Raw genomic sequence first — 20,683 nt, forward strand, 5'->3', positions numbered from 1 at the left:
TAATTGGAAGTAAAGCACTCCTCAGCAAATGTACAAGAACAGAAATTATAACAAACTGTCTCTCAGACCACAGTGCAATCAAACTAGAACTCAGGACTAAGAAACTCAATCAAAACCGCTCAACTACATGGAAACTGAACAACCTGCTCCTGAATGACTACTGGGTACATAACGAAATGAAGGCAGAAATAAAGATGTTCTTTGAAACCAATGAGAACAAAGATACAACATACCAGAATCTCTGGGACACATTTGAAGCAGTGTGTAGAGGGAAATTTATAGCACTAAATGCCCACAAGAGAAAGCTGAAAAGATCTAAAATTGACACTCTAACATCACAATTAAAAGAACTAGAGAAGCAAGAGCAAACACACTCAAAAGCTAACAGAACGGAAGAAATAAGTAAGATCAGAGCAGAACTGAAGGAGATGGAGACACACACAAAAAAACCCTCCAGAAAATCAATGAATCCAAGAGTTGGTTTTTTGAAAAGATCAACAAAATTGACAGACCGCTAGCAAGACTAATAAAGAAGAAAAGGGAGAAGAATCAAATAGATGCAATAAAAAATGATAAATGGAACATCATCACCTACCCCACAGAAATACAAACTACCATCAGAGAATACTATAAACATCTCTACGCAAATAAACTAGAAAATCTAGAAAAAATGGATAATTTCCTGGACACTTACACTCTTCCAAGACTAAACCAGGAAGAAGCTGAATCCCTGAATAGACCAATAGCAGGCTCTGAAATTCAGGCAATAATTAATATCCTACCAACCAAAAAAAGTCCAGGACCAGATGGATTCACAGCTGAATTCTACCAGAGGTACAAGGAGGAGCTGGTACCATTCCTTCTGAAACTATTCCAATCAATAAAAAAAGAGGGAATCCTCCCTAACTCATTTTATGAGGCCAACATCATCCTGATACCAAAGACTGGCAGAGACACAACAAGAAAACAGTATTTTAGACCAATATCTCTGAAGAACATCGATGCAAACATCCTCAATAAAATACTGGCAAACCAGATCCAGCAGCACATCAAAAAGCTTATCCACCATGATCAAGTGGGCTTCATCCCTGGGATGCAAGGCTGGTTCAACATACACAAATCAATTAACGTAATCCAGCATATAAACAGAACCAAAGACACAGACCACATGATTATCTCAATAGATGCAGAAAAGGCTTTTGACAAAATTCAACCGCCCTTCATGCTAAAACTCTTAATAAATTCGGTATTGATGGAACGTACCTCAAAATAATAAGAGCTATTTATGACAAACCCACAGCCAATGTCACATTGAATGGGCAAAAGCTGGAAGCATTCCCTTTGAAAACTGGCACAAAACAGGGATGCCCTCTCTCACCACTCCTATTCAACATAGTGTTGGAAGTTCTGGCTAGGGCAATCAGGCAAGAGAAGGAAATAAAGGGTATTCATTTAGGAAAAGAAGAAGTCAAATTGTCCCTGTTTGGCGATGACATGGTTGTATATTTAGAAAACCCCAAATTCTCAGCCCAAAATCTCCTTAAGCTGATAAGCAACTTCAGCAAAGTCTCAGGATACAAAGTCTCACAAATTAATGTGCAAAAATCACAAGCATTCTTATATACCGGTAGTAGACAAAAAAGAGCCAAATCAGGAATGAACTTTCATTCACAATTGCTTCCAAGGAATAAAATACCTAGGAATCCAATTTAAAGGGGATGTAAAGGACTTCTTCAAGGGGAAATACAACCCACTGCTCAGTGAAATCAAAGAGGACACAAACAAATGGAAGAACATACCATGCTCATGGATAGAAAGAATCAATATTGTGAAAAATGCCATACTGCCCAAGGTCATTATTGATTCAATGCCATCCCCGTCAAGCTACCAATTATTTTCTTCACAGAATTGGAAAAAACTGCTTTAAAGTTCATATGGAACCAAAAAAGCCCGCATGTCCAAGACAATCCCAAGTCAAAAGAACAAAGCTGGAGGCATCATGCTACCTGACTTCAAAGTATACTAGAAGGCTACAGTAACCAAAACAGCATGGTACTTGTACCAAAACAGAGATATAGACCAATGGAACAGAACAGAGTCCTCAGAAATAATACCACACATCTACAGCCATCTGATCTTTGACAAACCTGAGAAAAACAAGAAATGGGGAAAGGATTCCCTATTTAATAAATGGTGCTGAGAAAACTGGGTAGCCATAAGTAGAAAGTTGAAACTGGGTCCTTTCCTTACTCCTTATACGAAAATTAATTCAAGATGGATTAGAGACTTAAATGTTAGACCTAATACCATAAAAACCCTAGAAGAAAACCTAGGTAATACCATTCAGGACATAGGCATGGGCAAGGGCTTTATGTCTAAAATACCAAAAGCAACAGCAACAAAAGCCAAAATTGACAAATGGGATCTCATTAAACCAAAGAGTGTCTGCACAGCAAAAGAAACTACCATCAGAGTGAACAGGCAACCTACAGAATGGGAGAAAGTGTTTGTAAACTACTCATCTGACAAAGGGCTAATAACCAGAACCTACAAAGAACTCAAACAAATTTACAAAAAAAAAAAAAAAAAAAAAGCAAACAACTCCATCAAAAAGTGGGCAAAGGATACAAACAGAGATTTCTCAAAAGAAGACATGCATACAGCCTACAGACACATGAAAAATGCTCATCATCACTGGCCATCAGAGAAATGCAAATCAAAACCACAGTGAGATACCATCTCACACCAGTTAGAATGGCCATCATTAAAAAATCAGGAAAAAACAGGTGCTGGAGAGGATGTGGAGAAATAGGAACACTTTTACACTGTTGGTGGGATTGTAAACTAATTCAACCATTATGGAAAACAGTATGGCGATTCCTCAAGGATCTAAAACTAGAAGTACCATATGACCCAGCCATCCCATTACTGGGTATATACTCAAAGGGTTATAAATCATGCTGCTATAAAGAGACATGTACACGTATTTTCATTGCGACACTATTCACAATAGCAAAGACTTGGAATCAACCCAGAAGTCCATCAGTGACAGACTGGATTAAGAAAATGTGGCACATATACACCAAGGAATTCTATGCAGCCATAAAAAAGGTTGAGTTTGTGTCCTTTGTAGGGACATGGATGCAGCTGGAAACCATCATTCTTGGCAAACTATCACAAGAACAGAAAACCAAACACCGCATGTTCTCACTCATAGGTGGGAACTGAACGATGAGATCACTTGGACTCAGGAAGGGGGACATCACACATCGGGGCCTATCATGGGGAGGGGGGAGGGGGGAGGGATTGCATTGGGAGTTATACCTGATGTAAATGACGAGTTGATGGGTGCTGACGAGTTGATGGGTGCAGCACAGCAACATGGCACAAGTATACATATGTAACAAACCTGCACATTATGCACATGTACCTTAGAACTTAAAGTATAATAATTAAAAAAAAAACTTACCAAAAGCATTTAATACAATAAGGGAAAATTGTAAACAAACTGTATATTCAACAATAGGAAGTTCATAAAAGTATCTTGAAATACTTCGGAGGCAATAAAATGCCACTGTTGAAGAAGGAAAAAAAAGAAAAGAAAAATTAAAAAAAAAAAAACTGTGCTTCCAAATTGCTCCATGAAAAGTATTGTGAGACTTTGTGAGATGAAATCACAAAGAAGTTTCTCAGTAAGCTTCTTTCTTATTTTGTCTGAGGATATTTCCTTTGTCACCATAAGCTTCAATGCCCTCTGAAATATCCCATTGCAGACCCCAAGAGGACCGTGTTTGCACACTGCCTCATGAAAAGAAAGATGTAACTCTGTGAGATGAATTAACACATCACAAAGCAGTTTCTCAGAAAGCTTCTATCTAGTTTTTATCTGTGGATACTTCCTTTGTCAACATTGGCTTCAACGCACTCCGAAATATCCTATGGCAGATTTCAAAAAAACAGTGTGATCAAACTGATCTATGTAAAGAATGGTGTAACTCTGTGAGATGAATTCACACATCACAAAGGAATTTCTCATAATGTTCCTTTTTAGTTTTTTTCTGAGGATATTTCCTTTGTCAACACAGGCTTCAAAGCATTCCAAATTGTGCCTTCTCAGACTCCCCAAAAACAGTGCTACTAAATAATCCATGAAAAGGCTCATGTAACTCTGTGGGAGGAATTAACACATCACTAAGCAGTTTCTCGGAATGCTTCTTTCTCTTTTTTATCTGAGGATATTTCCTATTTCACTATAGGCCTCGGTGCACTCCCAAATATCCCTTTGCAGATTCCATAAAAGCAGTGTTAGAAAACTGCTCCATGAAAAGAAAGATGTAACTCTGTGAGACGAATTCACACATCCCAAAGATCTTTCTCACAAAATTTCTTTCTAGTTTTTGTCTGAGGATATTTCCTTTGTCACCATAGACTTCAACGCAACTGAAAATTTCCCTTCTCAGATTCCCCAAAAACAGTGCTACCAAACTGCTCCATAAAAACAGAGGTGTATCTCTGTGAGAGGAATTCACACATTGCAAAGCTGTTTCTCAGAAAGCTTCTTTCTAGTTTTTGTCTGAGGATATTTCCTTTTAAACCATAGTTCACAATGCGCTCCCAAATATCCCTTTGCAGATTCCAGAAAAACAGTGTTAGCAAACTGCTTCATGAAAAGAAAGGTGTAGCCCTGTGAGATGAATTCACAATCACAAAAAACATTCTCAGAAGCCTTCTTTTTAATTCTTATCTGAGGGTATTTCCTTTGTCACCACTGACTTAAATGTGATCTAAAATATTCCCTCTCAGATTCCCCAAAAAGAGTGTTGCCACACTGTTTCATGAAAAGAATGCTTTAACTGTGTGCAATGAATTCACATATCACAATGTAGTTTCTTAGACAACTTATTTCTAGTTTTCATCTGAGGATATTTAGTTTTTCACCATATTCCTCAATGTGCTCTCGAATATTCCATTGCAGAATAAATGAAAGAAGTTTTAGCAGACTTCTCAATGAAAAGAACAGTGTAATCCTGTGAGATGAATTCACACATCATGAACCATTTCACAGAAAGCTTCTTTTTGGTTTTTATCTGAGGATAGTTCCTTAGTCACCATAGGATTCAATGTGCTCTCAAATATCCTACTGTAGATTCAACAAAAACAGTGTTATCAAACTAGTTCATGAGAATAATGGTTTAATTCTGTGAGATGAATTCACAGATCACAAAAAGCTTTCTCAGAAAGATTATTTATAGTTTTTATCTGAAGATATTTCCCTTGTCACCATAGGCTTCAATGAGATCCAAAATAACCCTTCTCAGATACCCCAAAAACACTGTTGCAAACTGATACATGAAAATGATTGTGTACCTCTGTGAGATGAAACAACACATCACAAAGTGGTTTCTCAGAAAGCTTCTTTCTAATTTTAATATGAGGATATTTCCTTTTTCACTGTAGGCCTCAATGCACTCATGAATATCCCTTTGCACATTCCATGAAAATAGTGATAGCAAACTGCTCCATGAAAAGACCAGTGTAACTCTGTGAGATGAATTCACACATCACAAAGATGTTTCACAGAAAGATTCTTTCTAGTTTTTGTCTGAAGATATTTCCTTTCTCACCATTGACTTCATCGCGATCAAAAATATCCCTTCTCAGATTCTCCAAAAACAGTGATACCAAACTGATCCATGAAAAGTACCGTGTAACTCTGTGAGGAGAAGTAACACATCACAAAGCAGTTTTTCAGAAAACTTCTCTCTAGTTTTTGTCTAAGGATATTTCCTTTGTCACCATAAAATTCTCTGCACTCTGAAATATCCCATTACAGATTCCGAGAAAACAGTGTTAGCAAACTACTCAATGAAAAGAATGGTGTAACTCTGTGAGATAAATTGACACATCACAAAGCAGTTTCACAGAAAGCTTCTTCTCGGTTTTAATCTGACGATATTTAATTTCTTACCATAGGCTTCAATGCGCTCCCAAACATCGTAGAGCAGATTCCATGAAAACAGTGTTATAAAACTGCTCAATGAAAAGAACGGTGTAACTCTCAGAGATGAATTCACACATCACAAAGCAGTTTCTCAGAAAGTTTCTTTCTAGTTTTTATCTGAGGTTATTTCCTTTGTCAACATAGGCTTCAATGAAATTCAAAATATCCCTTCTTAAATTCCCCAAAAACAGTGCTAACAAACTGCTTCATGAAAAGTGTGATGTAACTCTGTGAGATGAATTCTCACATCACAAAACAGTTTCTCAGAAAGCTTCTTTCTAGTTTTTATCTGAGGATATTTCCTTTTCCACGATATTCCTCAATGCGCTCCCAAATATCCCTTTGCAGATTCCACAGAAACAGTTTTAGCAACCTGCTCCAAGAAAAGAATCGTGCTACTCTGGGAGATGAATACGCACATCACAAAATAGTTTCACGGAGCTTCTATCTAGTTTTTACCTGACAATATTCCCTTTCTCACCATAGGCTTCAGTGCAATTCAAAATAGCCCTTCTCAGATTCTCCAAAAACAGTGGTACCAAAATACTCCATGAAAAGAATCATGTAACTATGTGAGATGAATTCACAAATCAGAAAGCTATTTCATAGACAGCTTTCTTTCTAGTTTTTGTCTGAGGATATTTCCTTTTTCACCACAGGCCTCATTACGCTCGTGAATATCCCTTTGCAGATTCCACAAAAATACTGTTAGCAAACTGTTCCATGAAAAGAAATTTGTAAACCTTTGAGATGAATTCACACATTACAAAGCAGTTTCTCAGAAAGGTTCTTTTTGTTTTTTTTTTAATCTGAGGATATTTCCTTGGTCACCATAGGCTTCAATACAGTCTCAAATATCCTATTGCAGAATCCACAAAAACAGTTTTAACAAACTGCTCCAAAAAAAGAATCATGATACTCTGTGAGATGAATTCACACTTCACAAATCAGTTTCTCAGAGAGTTTCTTTCCAGTTTTTATCTGAGGATATTTCCCTTTTCACCATAGGCTTCCATGCGATCCAAAGTATCCCTTCTCAATCCCCCAAAAACAGAGCTATTAAACTGCTCCATGAAATGAATGGTGTAACTCTGTGAGATGAATTCACACATCACAAAGCAGTTTCTAAGAAAATGACTTTTTGGTTTTATTGTCTGAGGACATTTGCTTGGTCACCATAGGCTTCAATGCGCTCCCAAATATCATTTTGCAGATTCCATGAAAACAGTTTTACCAAACTGCTCCAAGAAAAGAATTGTGCTACTCTGTGAGATGAATACACACATCACAAAGCATTTTCTAAGAAAGCTCTTTCTACTTTTTATCTGAGGATATTACTCTTAGCACCACAGGCTTCAATGCGATCCAAAATATCATTTCTCAGATTCCCCAAAAACAGTGCTAACAAACTGCTCCATGAAAGGAAATTATAAGTCTGTGAGATGAATTCACAAATTAGAAGTCAGTTTGTCAGAAACTTCTTTCTAGTTTTTGTCTGAGGATATTTCCTTTGTCAACATAAGCTTCAATGCGATCCAAAATATTCCATTGCAGTTTCCAGGAAAACGGTGTTAACAAGCTACTCAATGAAAAGAACAGCGTAACTCTATGGGACAAATTGACACATTACAAAGCATTTTCTCAGAAAGCTTCTTTTCCGTTTTTATCTCAGGACATTTCCTTGGTCACCATAGGCTTCAATGCACTCCCAAATATCCTATTGCAGATTCCACAAAAACAGTGTTAGCAAACTGCTCGATGAGAACAGCATTGTAACTCTCTGAGATGAATCACACATCACAAAGCAGTTTCTCAAAAAGCTTCTTTCTAGTTATTATCTGACGATATTTCCTTTTTCACCATATTCTGAACTGTGCTCCTGAATATTCCATTATTGAGTCCACGAAAAAAGTGTTAGCAAATTTCTCAATGAAAAGAAAGGTGTAAATATGTGAGATACATTCACACATCACAAAGCAGTTTCACAGAAGCCTTATTTTTGGATTTATCTGGGGATATTTCCTGTGTCACCATATGCTTCAAGGCACTACAAAATATCCTATTGCAGATTATGCAAAAACAGTGTTATCAATCTACTCAATGCAAAAAATGGTGTAACTTTGTGAGATGAACTCAAACATCACAAGGTAGTTTTTCAGAAAGCTACTTTCTAGTTTTTATCTCAGGATGTTTCCTTTTTCTCCATAGGCCTCAATGTGCTCCCATATATCCCCTTGCAGATTCCATGAAAACAGTGTTAGCAAACTGCTCAATGAAAAGAATGGTGTGACTCTGTGAGATGAATTCACATATTACAAAGTGGTTTCTCAGGAAGGTACTTTCCGGTTTTCATCTGAAGATATTTCCTTTTTCACTATAGGCCTGAATGTGCTTCCAAATATCCCTTTGCAGATTCCACGAAAACAGTGTTAGCAAACTGCTCCATGAAAAGAAAGGTGTATCTCTGTGAGGGGAATACACACATCAGAAACTAGTTTCTCAGAAAGCTTCTTTCTAGTTTTTATCACAGGATGTTTCCTTTCTTCATATTCCTCAATGCTCTCTGGAATATCCCATTGCAGATTCTACGAAAAAATTGTTAGCAAACATCTCAATGAAAACAATGGTTTAACTCTGTGAGATGAATTCACACATCACAAAGCAGTTTCACATAAATCTTCTTTCTTGTTTTTTTAACGAGGATATTTCCTTTCCCACCATATTCCTCATTGCAGTTGCGAATATCCCTTCCCAGATTCCCCAAGAGCAGTTCTACAAAACTGATTTACAAAAAGAATCGTGTAACTCTGTGAGATGAAGTAACATATCAAAAAGCCGTTTCTCAGAAAGCTTTCTAATTTTTATATGAGGATATTTCCTTTGTAAGAGAAGCTTCAATGAACTCGAAAATATCCCCTTGCAGATTCCAAGGAAAGAGTGTTAGCAAACTGCTCAATGAAAAGAACAGTGTAACTTTGTGAGATGAATTCACACATCATAAAGCAGATTCTCACAAAGATTCTATATACCTTTTATATGAGGAGATTTCCTTTCCACGACAGGCCTCAACTCACTCCCAAATAATCCTTTCTAGATGCCTTGAAAACAGTGTTTGCAAACAGCTCGATGAAATGAAATGTGTTACTCTGTGAGATGAATAGACACATCACAAAGAAGTTTGCCAGAAAGCTTCCTTCTAGTTTTTTCCTTCGTCATCATATGCTTCAATGAAATCCAATACATCCTTTTTCAGATTCTCCAAAATCAGTGCTACTGCTCCATGAAAAGAAAGGTGTAACTCTGTGAGATGAATTCACACATCACAAAGCAGTTTCACAGAAACTTTCTTTTTGGTTTTTGTCTGAGGATAATTCATTTGTCACCACAGGCATCAATGCACTCCCAAAATTTCCTATTGCAGATTCCATGAAAACAGTGTTAGCAAGCAGCTATAAGAAAAGAAAGGTGTAACTCTGTGAGATGAATTCAACCATCACAAATCAGTTTCACAGAAATTTTCTTATTGGTTTTATTGTAGGATATTTCCTTTTTCACCATAGGCCTTAATGTACTCCCAAATATCCCTTTGAAGATTCCACGAAAACAGTGTTAGCAACTTTTCCATGAACAGAAAGGTGAAACTCAGGGAGATGAATTCACACATCACAAAGAAATTTTTTCCGAAAGCTTATTTCTAGTTTTTATCTGAGCATATTTCCTTTGTTACCATAGGCTTCAATGTGATCCAAAATATCCCCTCTCAATCTCCCCAAAACCAGTTTTACCAATCTGATCCATCAAAAGAATTTTGTAACTCTATGAGATGAATTCATGCATCACGAAGCAGTTTCTTAGACAGCTTCTTTCAAGTTTTCTTCAGAGGATATTTCCTTTTTTGCCATAGGCCACAACACGCTCCCAAATATCCCTTTTTAGATTCCAAGAAAATAGTGTTAGCAAACTGATCCATGAAAAGAAAGGTGTTATTCTGTGAGATGAATACATACATCTCAAAGCAGTTTCTCAGAAAGCTATTTTCTAGTTTTTGTCTGAGGATATTTCAGTTCTCAATGCACTCCCATATATCTCATTGCAGATTCTGTGAAAACAGTGTTAACTTCTTTCTAGTTTCTATGTGAAGATATTTCCTTTGTCACTATATTCCTCAATGCATTCCCAAGTATCCCTTTGCAGATTATATGAAAACAGTGTTAACACACGGTTCTATGAAAAGAATGGTGTAACTCTGACATGAATTCACACATCATAAGGAATCTTCTCAGAACACTTCTTTCTAGTTTTTTTCTGAGGGTATTTCCATTGTCAACATAGGCTTCAATGTGATCCAAAATATCTCTTCTCAGATTCCCCCAAAATAGTACTACCAAACTGCTCCAAGAAAAGAATCTTGTAACCCTCTGAAACGAATTCACAAATAACAAAACAGTTTCTCAGAAAGCTTCTTTCTAGTTTTTGTCTGAGGATATTTCATTTTTCACCATAAGCTTCAATGTGCTCTGAAATATCCTATTGCAGATTCCAAGAAAATAGTATTAGCAAACTACTCAATGAAAAGAACTGTGAAACTCTATGAGATGAATTCACACATCAAAAATCAGTTCCTCAGAAAGCTTCTTTCTCCTTTTTCTATGAGTATATTTCCTTTTTCACCCTAGGCCTCAATGCGCTCACAAATATGCTTTTGCAGATTCCTCGAAAACTGTGTTAGCAACTGCTCCATGAAAAAAAAAAGTGTAACTCTGAGATGAATTCACACATCACAAAGCTGTTTCTCAGAAGGCTTCTTTCTAGTTTTTATATCAGAATACTTCCTGATACACCATATTCCTCACAGAACTCCATAATATCCCATTGTAGATTCCACGAAAAAGGTGTTAGCAAACTTCTCAATGATAATGACGGTGTAACTGTAGGATAAATTCACATATCACAAAGCAGTTTCACAGAAAGTTTCTTTTTGGTTTTCATCTGAGGATATTTCCTTTGTCACCATAGGCTTAAATGCAATTCAAAATATCCCTTTTCAGATTCCCCAAAAACAGTGCTAGCAAACTGCTCCATAAAAGCAGTTCTGTGACTCTGTGAGATGAATTCACACATCACAAAGTTGTTTCTCAGAAAGCGTCTTTCAAGTTTTTATCTGAGGATATTTCTTTTTTCACCATAGGCTTCAATGCGATCCAAGATTTCCTTACTCAGATTCCCCAAAAACAGTGCTAAAAAAGTTGATCCATGAAAAGAATGGTGTAACTCTGTGAGATGAATTAATATATCACAAAGCAGTTTCTCAGAAAGCTTCTTTCTAGTTTTTATATGAATATATTCCATTTGTCACCATAAGCTTCAATGTGCTCCAAAGTATCCCATTGCAGATTCCTAGATAGCAATGTTAACAAACTGCTCAATGAAAACAACAGTGTAACTCTGTGAGATGAATACACACATCACAAATAAGTTTCTCAGAAGCTTCTTTCTAGTTTTAATCTGAGGATATATCCTTTTTCACCCTAGGCCTCAGTGCGCTCCCAAGTATGCCTTTGCAGATTGCATGAAAACAGTGATACCAAATTGGTCCAGGAAAGGAATGGTATAACTCTGTGAGATGAATTCACACATCACAAAGAAGTTTTCCTGAAAGCCATAGGCTTCAATGCGATCCCAAATATCCCTTCTCAGATGCCCCAAAAGTACGGCTATCAAACGGCTCTATGAAAAGAAAGGCGTAACTCTGTGAGATGAATTCAAAAATCACAAAGCAGTTTCTCAGAAAGCTCCTTTGTAGTTTTTGTCTGAGGATATTTCCTTTGTAACCATAAGCTTCAATGCACTCCAAAAGATTCCAATGTGCTCCACTGCAGATTCCAAGAAAACAGCATTAGCAGATTGCTCAATGAAAAGAATAATGTAACTCTGTGAGATGAATTCACGCATCACAAAGCAGTTTCTGAGAAAGATTCTTTCTAGTTTTTGTATGGGGATATTTCGTTTGTCACCATAGGTTTTAATGCACTCCCAAATATCCTAGTTCAGACTCCATGAAAACAGTGTTATCAAACGGCTCAAAGAAAAGCACAGTGTAACTCTGTGAGATGAATTCACCCATCACAAAACAGTTTCTCAGAAAACATCTTTCTAATTTTTATTGGAGTGTATTTCTTTTTCACTGTAGGCCTCAATACACTCCCAAATATCCCTTTGCAAATTCCACGAAAACAGTGTTAGCAAACTGCTCCATGAAAACAAAGGTGTATCTCTGTGAGATGAATTCACACATCACAAAGAACTTTCTCAGAAAGCTCCTTTATAGTTTTTTTCTGAGGATATTTCCTTAGTCACCATAGACTACATGATCCAAAATATCCCTTCTCAGATTCCCCAAAAAGAGTGCTATCAAATTTCTCCATGAAAAGAATCATGTAACTCAGTCTGATGAAGTTACAAATCACAAAACAGTTTCTCAGAAAATGTCTTTCTAGTTTTTTTCTGATTATATTTCCTTTTTCACAACAAGTTTCAATGCACTCCAAAATATCTCATGGCAGATTCCAAGAAAACAGTGTTAACAAACAGCTCAATGAAAGGAAGAGGGTACTCTGTGAATTGAATTCACACATCACAAAACAGTTTATCATAAAGCTTCTTTTTCGTTTTCCTATGAGGATATTTCCTTTTTCACTATAGGCCTCAATGCATTACAAAATATCCCTTTGCCAAGTCTACGAAAACTGTGTTACCAAACTCCCCCAGGAAAATAAAGGTGTAACTCTGTGAGGTGAATTCACACATCACAAAGAACTTTCTCAGATATCCTCTTTCTAGTTTTTTTCTGAGGATATGTCCTTAGTCATCATAGGCCTCAATGTGATCTAAAATATCCCTTCTTAGATTCCCCAATAACAATGCTACCAAACTGATCCACAAGAAGCGTGGTGTAACTCTCTGAGAAGAATTCACAAATCCCAAATCAGTTTCTCAGAAAACTTCTTTTGGGTTTTTATCTGAGGATAATTCCTTTGTCACTATAGGCTTCAATGCACTCCAAAATATCCTATTGCAGATTCCAAGAACACAGTAATATCAAACTGCTCAATGAAAAGAATGGTGTAACTCTGCAAGATGAATTCACACATCACAAGGCAGTTTCTCAGAAAGTTTCTTTCTAGTCTTTATTTGAGGCTATTTCCTTTTTCATCATAGGCCTCAATGCTCTCCCAAACAACCTTTTGCAGATTCCATGAAAACCGTGTTAGCAAACTGCTCCATGAAAAGAAATGTGTAATTCTGTGAGATTAATTCGCACATCACAAAGAAGCTTCTCAGAAAACTTCTTTCTAATTTTTATCATTGGATAATTCCTTTGTCACCATAGACTTCAATGAGATCCAAAATATTCCCTCCAAGATTTCCCAAAAAGAGTGCTACCAAACTTGCCATGAAATCGTGTAACTCTGTACGATGAATTCACAAAACACAAAACAGTTTCTCAGAAAGCTTCTTTCTAGTTTTTGTCTGAGAATATTTCCTTTTTCACCACAGGCCTCAATTCGCTCACGAATATACATTTACAGATTCCACGAAAATGGTGTGAGCAAACTGTTCCATGAAAAGTAAGGTGAAAATCTGTGAGATTAATTCACACATCACAAAGCAGTTTCTCAGAAAGTTTCTTTTTGGTTTCTGTCTGAGGATGTTTCCTTTGTCACAGTAGGCTTCAGTGAGCTCCCAAGTATACTACGACAGATTCCTCGAAAACAGTGTTAGCAAACTGCTGCAAGAAAAGAATCATGTAACACTGTGACATGAATTCACACATCACAAAGCAATTTCTCAGAAAGCTTCTTCCTTGTTTTTATCTGAGGACGTTGCCTTAGTCACCATAGGCCTCAATGCACTCCCAAATATCCCTTTGCAGATTCCACAAAAAGAGTGTGATGAAACAGCTCAATGAAAAGGACAGTGTAACTCTGTGAGATGAATTCACAAATAAAAAGCAGTTTCTCAGAAAGCTGCTGTCTAGTTTTTGTCTGAGGATGCTTCCTTTGTCAAGATAAGCTTCAACACTCTCCAAATAATCCCCTTGCAGATTCCAAGAAAACAGTGTTAGCAAACTGATCATTGAAAAGAACAGTGTAACTTTGTGAGATGAGCTCACACATCACAAAGCAGTTTCTCAGGAGGCTTCTTTGTTTTTTATCTGAGGATGTTCCCTTTGTAACCATAAGCTTCAATGAGCTCCCATATATTCTCTTGCAGATTCCACGAAAAAAGTGTCATCAACAGCTCAATGAAAAGAACAGCGTAACTCAGTGAGGTGAATTCACACATCACAAAGCAGTTTCTCAGAAAGCTTCTTTCTAGTTTTTCTCTAAGGATATTTCCTTTTTCACTATAGGCCTCAATGCGCTTCCAAATATCCCTTTGCAGATTGCACGAAAACAGTCTTCGCAAACTGCTCAATGAGAAGTGCAGTGTAACTGTGTGAGATTAATTCACACATCACAATGCTGTATCTCAGAAAGCTTCTTTCTAGTTTTTATCTGAGGATATTTAGTTTTTCACCATAGCCCTCAATGTGCTCCAATATATCCCTTTGCAGATTCCATGAAAACAGTGTTAGCAAACGTCTCCATGTAAAGAGAGGTGTAACATCCCAGAGAACTTTCTCAGAAACCTTCTTTCTAGTTTCTATCTGACAATATTTCCTTTGTCAAAATAGGCTTCAATGCAATCCAAAATATCCCTTCTCAGATTCCCCAAAAACTGTGCTACCACACTGATTCATGAAAAGAATCGTGTAACTCTGTGAGATGAATTAACACATCACAAAGTGCTTTCTCAGAAAGCTTCTTTCTTCTTTTTCTACAAGCATATTTCCCTCGACACCGTAAGCTTCAATGCACTCCAAAAAATCCCATTGCTGATACATAGAAAACAGTGTAGGCAAACTGCTCAATAAAAAGAACAGTGTGACTCTCTGGGATGAATTCACACATCACAAAACAGTTTCTCAGACAGCTTCTTTGTAGTTTTTGTCTGAGGATATTTCCTTTGTCACCATAGGCTTCAATGCAATCCCAAATATCCTGTTGGTGATTCCACAAAAACAGTGTTAGTGAAGTGCTCCATGAAAAGAATGGTGTTATTCTGTGAGATGAATTCACACATCACAGAGAAGTTTCTCAGAAAGCTTCTTTCTAGCTTTTATCTGAGGATATTTCCTTTGTCAGCATAGGCTTCAATGTGCTCCCAAATATCCTGTTGGAGAGTCCACGAAAACAGTGTTAATCAAGTGCTCTATGAAAAGAAAGGTGTTACACTCTTTGAGATGAATTCACACATCACAAAACAGTTCTTCAGAAACTTCTTTCTAGTTTTTATCTGACGGTATTTCCTTTGTCACCTTTGGTTTCAATGCGATCCAAAATATCCCTTCTCAGATTCCCCAAATAGAGTGCTGCCAAACTGATCCATGAAAAGAATCGTGTAACTCTGTGAAATGAACTACCACATCATGAGGCGGATTCTCAGAAAGCTTCTTTCTACTTTTTCTATGAGGATATTTCCTATGTTACGGTAAGCTTCAATGCGCTCTGAAATATCTCATTGCAGTTTCTAGGAAAAAAGTGTTATCAAACTTCTCATTGAAAAGAACAGTGTAATTTCGTGAGATGAATTCACAAATCACAAAGCAGTTTCAAAGAAAGTTTCTCTCTATATTTTGACAGAGGATATTTCCTTTTTTACCTTAGGCCTCAATGCACTCGTGAATTTCCTATTGCAGATTCCACAAAAAAAGTGTTAGCAAACTTCTCAATGAAAAGAATGATATACCTCTGTGAGATGAATTCACACATCACAAAACAGTTTAACAGAAATCTTCTTTTTGGTTTTTATCAGAGGACATTTTCTTTCTCACCATAACCCTCGTGTGCTCCCAAATATCCCTTTGCAGATTCCCTGAAATCACTGTTAGCAAACTGCTCCATGAAAAGAAATGTGTAACTCTGTGAGATGAAATCACACATCATAAAGAACTTTCTCAGAAAGATCCTTTCCTGTGTTTGAAGATATTTCCCTTGTCACCATAGCCTTCAATGCAATCCAAAATATCCCTTCTCAGATTCCCCAAAAACAGTGCTACCAAACTGATTCATGAAAAGGATTGTGTAAGTCTGTGAGATGAATTAACACATCACAAAAATGTTTCTCAGAAAGCTTCTTTCCAGTTTTTATTTGAGGGTATTTTATCTGAGGTTCAATGCGCTCTGAAATATCAGATTGCAGATTCCAAGAAAAGAGTGTTAGCAAACTTCTCAATGAAAAGAACAGTGTAACTCGGTGAGTTGAATTTACACATCACAAAGCAGTTTCTCATAAAGTTTATTTCTAGTTTTTATCTGAGGATATTTCCTTTGTCACCATAGGCTTCAATGCAATCCAAATATCCCTCTTCAGATTCCCCAGGAAAAGTGCTACCAAACTGCTCCAAGAAAAGAATCGTGTATCTCTAGGAGATCAATTCACAAACCTCAAAGCAGATTGTCAAAAAACTTCTTTATAGTTTTTGTCTGGGGATATTTCCTTTTTCACCATAGTACTCAACACCTTCGTGAATATCCCTTTGTGGATTCCATGCAAATGGTGTTAGAAAACTGCTAAATGAAAAGAAAGGTGTAAATCTGAGAGACAAATTCACATATCACAAAGAAGTCTCTCAGAAAGATTCTTTTTGGGGTTTGCTGAGGATATTTCCTTTCTCACGCTAGGCTTCAATGCAATCCAACATATCCTATTGCAGATTCCACAGAAACAGTGTTAGCAAACTGCTCCAAGGAAAGAATCCTGTAACTATGTGAGATGAATTTGCACATCACAAAGTAGTTTCTCAGAAAGCTTCTTTTTGGTTTATCAACGAGATTATTTCCTTTATCACCATAGGCTTCAATGTACTCCCAAATATCCTACTGCAGATTCCACGAAAACAGTGGTATAAAACTACTCAATGAAAAGAACGGTGTAACTATGTGAAATGAATTGACACATCACAAAGCAGTTTCTCAGAAACCATCTCTTTGGTTTTTCTGTGAGGGTATTTCCTTTGTCACCATAAGCTTCACTGCGATAAGACATATCAGAGTGCAGATTCCAAGATAACACTGTAAGCAAACTGCTCCATGCAAAGATCATTGTAACACTGTGAGTTGAATTGAATTCACACATCATGAAACAGTTTCTCAGAAAGCTTCCTTCTAGTTTTCATCCTAGGATATTTCCTTTCTCACCATAGACCTCAATGCACTCCCAAATATCCCTTTGCAGATTGCATGAAAACAGTGTTAGCAAGATGCTCCATGAAAATAGAGGTGTACCTCTGTGAGATGAATTCAGATATCACAAAGAACTTTCTCAGAAAGCTTCTTTCTAGTTTTTATCTGAGGATATTTCCTTTGTCACCCTAGCCTTCAAAGAGATCCAAAATATTCCCTCTCAGATAACCTAAAAACAGTGCTACCAAACTGATCCATAAAAAAAATCATGTAACTCTGTGAGATGAATTATCACATCACAAAGTGGTTTCTCAGAAAGCTTCTTTCCAGTTTTTCTATGAAGATATTGCCTTTTTCAAAGTAAGCTTCAATGCTCTCTGAAATAACAGATTTCAGATTCTAAGAAAATAGTGTTAGCAAACTGTTCAATGAAAAGAAGAGTGTAACTCTGTGAGATGAATTCATGTATCAAAAAGGAGTTTCTCAGAAAGATTGTTTCTAGCTTCTAACTCAGGATATTTCTTTGTCACCATACTCCTCAATATGCTTCCAAATATACCTTTGCAGATTTCCCAAAAACAGTGTTAGAAAACTGCTTCATGAAAGGAAAGATCTAACTTTGTGAGATGAATTCACACATCAGAAAGAAGTTTCTCAAAAAACTTCTTTCTAGTTTTTCTCTGTGGATATTTCCTTTGTCACCATAGGCTTCAGTGCACTGCCAAATATCCTATTACAGATTCCAGGAAAACAGTGTTATCAAACTGCTCAATGAAAATCACAGTGTAACTCTGTGAGATGAATTCACACATCACAAAGCAGTTTCTCAGAAAGCTCCTTTCTAGTTTTTTTTTCTGAGGATATTTAGTTTTTCACTATAGGCATCAATGCACTCCCAAATATCCTGTTGCAGATTCCGCAAAAACAGTTGTAGCAAACTGCTCCATGAGAGAAAGTTGTAACTCTTTGAGATGAATTCGCACAGCACAAATAACTTTCTCAGAAATCTTTTTCTGGTTTTTATCTGAGGATATTTCCTTTGTCACCATATGCTTCAATGCAATTCCAAATATCCCTCCTCAGATTTCCCAAAAAGAGTGCAACCAATCTGCTCCACGAAAACAGTGGTGTAACTCTGTGAGATGAATTCACCCATCACAAAGCAGTTTCTCAGAAAGCTTCTTTCTGGTTTTTGTTTGAGGATAATTCCTTTTTCACCATATTCCTCAATGTGCTACTGAATATCCTATTGTGGATTAAATGAAAAAAAATTTAACCAACTTCTCAATGAAAAGAATGGTGTAACTCTGCGAGATAAATTCACATATCACAAAGCAGTTTCTCAGAAAGTTTCCTTTGGGTTTTCATCTGAGGATATTTCCTTTGTCACCATATTCTTCAAAGCACTCCCAAGTATCCTATTACAGATTCCATGAAAGCAGTGTTATCACATTGTTCAATGAAAAAAATGGTGTAACACTGTGAGATGAATTCGCACATCACCACGCAGTTTCTCAGAAAACTTTCCTAGTTTTTATGGGGATATTTCATTTTTCATTCTAGGTCTCAATGCTCTCCCAAATATCCATTTTCAGATTCCACCAAAACAGTGTTAGGAAACTGCTCTATGAAAAGAAACGTGTAACTCTGTGAGAAAAATTCACACATCACAAAAAAATTTCTCAGAAACCTTCTTTCTAATTTTTATCTGAGGATATTTCCTTTCTTAAAATAGGCTTCAAGGTGATCCAAAATATCCCTCCTCAGATTCCCCCAAAACGGTACTACCAAACTGAGCCATGAAAAGAATCATGTAACACTGTGAGATGAATTAACAAGTGACAAAGCAGTATCTCAGAAAACTTCTTTCTAGTTTTTGTCTGAGGATATTTCCTTTGTCACCATAAGGTTCAATGTGCTCCGAAATATCCAATTGCAGACAACAAGAAAGCAGTCTTAGCAAACTGTTCAATGAAAAGAAGAGTATACCTCTGTGAGATGGATTCTCACATCACAAAGCAGTTTCTCAGAAAGCTTCTTTTTGTTTTTTTTCTGAGAATATTTCCTTTGTTACCATAGCCTTCAATGAGCTCCCAAATATCCTATTGTAGATTCCGTGAAAACAGTGTTATCAAACTGCTGAATGATAATAACCATGTAACTTTGTGTGATGAATTCACACATCACAAAGCAGTTTCTCAGAAAGTTTCTTTCTGGTTTTTATCTGAGGATATTTCCTTGTTCACCATAGGCCTCAATGCATGCCCAAATATCCCTTTGCAGATTCCATGAAACGAGTGTTACCAAATTGCTCCATGAAAAGAAATGTGAAACACAGTGAGGTGAATTCAAACGTCACAAAACAGTTTCTCAGAAACTTTTTTCTAGTTTTTATCTGAGGATAATTACTTTGTCTCCATAGGCTTCAATGTGATCCAATATATCCTTTCTCAGATTCCCCAAAAACAGTGCTATCGAACTGCTCCATGAAAAGAATCATGTAACTCTGTGAGATGAATTCAAAAATCACAAAGCAGTTTCTCAGAAAGTTTTTCTAGTTTTTATCTGAGGGTATTTCCTTTGTCACCATAGACTTCAATGCGATCCAAAATATCCCTTCTAAGACACCCCAAAAACAGTGTTACCAAATTCCTTCATGAACTGAGTCACGCAACTCTGTGAAATGAATTACCACATCACAAAGCGGCTTCTCAGAAAGCTTCTCTCTAGTTTTCATTTGAGGATATTTCCTTTTTCACCATAGGCCTCAATACACTCACAGAAATCCCTTTGCACATTCCATGAAAACAGTGTTAGCACAATGCTCCATGAACACAGAGGTGTAACTCTGTGAGATGAATTCACACATCACAAAAGCCTTTCTCAGACAGCTTCTTTCTAGTTTTCACCTAAGGATAATTTCTTTGTCGCCATAGGCTTCAATGCTATCCAAAATATCCCTACTCAGATACCCCAAAAACAGTGCTAAAAAATAAATTCATGAAACCAATAGTGTAACTTTGTGATATGAATTAATGCATCACAAAGCAGTTTCTCAGAAAGCTTCTTTCTAGTTTTTATATGAATGTATTTCCTTTGTCACCGTAAGTTTCAGTACACTCTGAAGTATCCCATTGCAGATTCCTAGAAGACAGTGTTAGAAAAATGCTCAATTACTTCTAGGTTTCCAGTTTATTTGCGTAGAGGTGTTTATAGTATTCTCTGATGGTAGTTTGTATTTCTGTGGGGTCGGTGGTGATATCCCCTTTATCATTTTTAATTGTGTCGATTTGATTCTTCTCTCTTTTCTTCTTTATTAGTCTTGCTAGTGGTCTGTCAATTTTGTTGATCTTTTCAAAAAACCAACTCCTGGATTCATTGATTTTTTGGAGGG

The sequence above is a fragment of the Theropithecus gelada genome, chromosome 15 (genome assembly GCF_003255815.1).
Source record: "Theropithecus gelada isolate Dixy chromosome 15, Tgel_1.0, whole genome shotgun sequence".
NCBI classification, from domain to species: Eukaryota; Metazoa; Chordata; class Mammalia; order Primates; family Cercopithecidae; genus Theropithecus; species Theropithecus gelada.